Raw genomic sequence first — 1,205 nt, forward strand, 5'->3', positions numbered from 1 at the left:
CTAATTTTTAAATTTATTATTTTCGGGTAAATATTTATATTTTATTTTATTTGAATTTTAGGAAATTATTTGAAATTTTTGTATTTTAGAAATCGAGTTTGATTTTTCAAAAATAAAAACTTTAATGATATTTAAAAATTAATTTAAAGACAACGTGGCAAAACTAAAAATATATTTGGAGTCTATGAATTTTTCTGAGTTTTCTAGATTTTTTTCGAAATTTTTGGGCCTCGTTTTCGGTCCCAAGGCAGAGTAAAAATTCAAAATTTTGTATCCTGAATCAAATCTGCCGAATTGAACTGGACCGGATCGGATCGGTCGAATCGGACCGGCTCCTACTTCCTTTTTCTTTACCCCACGCGCGTCCCGACCTCTCTCTCTTTCTCCCCCGTTTTCTCTCTCCTCTCACCTCCCCTCGCCGGCCAGCCACCTTCCCGACCACCCTCGCGTGGTGGCCTAGAACTCACGGAAGCGTTGCGCAAGCGGCGCGGCCAGCGCGCCGCTTCGTCTTCCCGGTCAATCCGGCCACCATTTGGGCCGGGTCTTGTGTCAAACACCATCTACACCTTTAAAACTTTCCATAGACACCAAGAACACCAAAATCCATCGAGCGGTTTGTCCAATTTTTGTCCGGGAAGTTTTAGCCCATTTTGACTTTTGGGCTAGATTTCTCTCAAATCGTAAACTCCACGAGAAAACCGAGAGTACCAGAGCGCTCCACTCGTCGAGAGCTTCACGGGAATATAAATTTCAAAATTTTTCGACACTGTTTTTCGGTGGGTCCCACGAAACTTTGTAGTGTTTTTCCGAGCATTAAATGAGCTTAGAAAATTCCGTAAAATTTATGTACTAACCCCCGTGTTGTGGGCTTCGTATAGGTATCTTCAATTCACGGAAATTCGACAGTTATTTGGGTCTGTGAATTTCTGGTCAGACAGACCGGCTATCAAAAAAGTCTCCGAATTGGATCGAGATTTTGGTTACCCCACCATTTTTAAATGTCCCGAGCGCATCCCCGAAGTCAGAATCGGCATAGGTAAACCTGAACCTTACTTTTTCGTAATTTTCTAGTACTTAAATGAGATTAAAAATCCATAAAATATTCGTGGTAGCTCAGAAAATTGTAATTCTTTTTCCAATAGGCTAGTAATATTGCTAAGGACCGCGGGGCAAAGTTTTAGAATTTTTAGAGCTTATTTGGGCAG

The sequence above is a fragment of the Hevea brasiliensis genome, unplaced genomic scaffold (genome assembly GCF_030052815.1).
Source record: "Hevea brasiliensis isolate MT/VB/25A 57/8 unplaced genomic scaffold, ASM3005281v1 Scaf9, whole genome shotgun sequence".
Classification (NCBI taxonomy): Eukaryota; Viridiplantae; Streptophyta; class Magnoliopsida; order Malpighiales; family Euphorbiaceae; genus Hevea; species Hevea brasiliensis.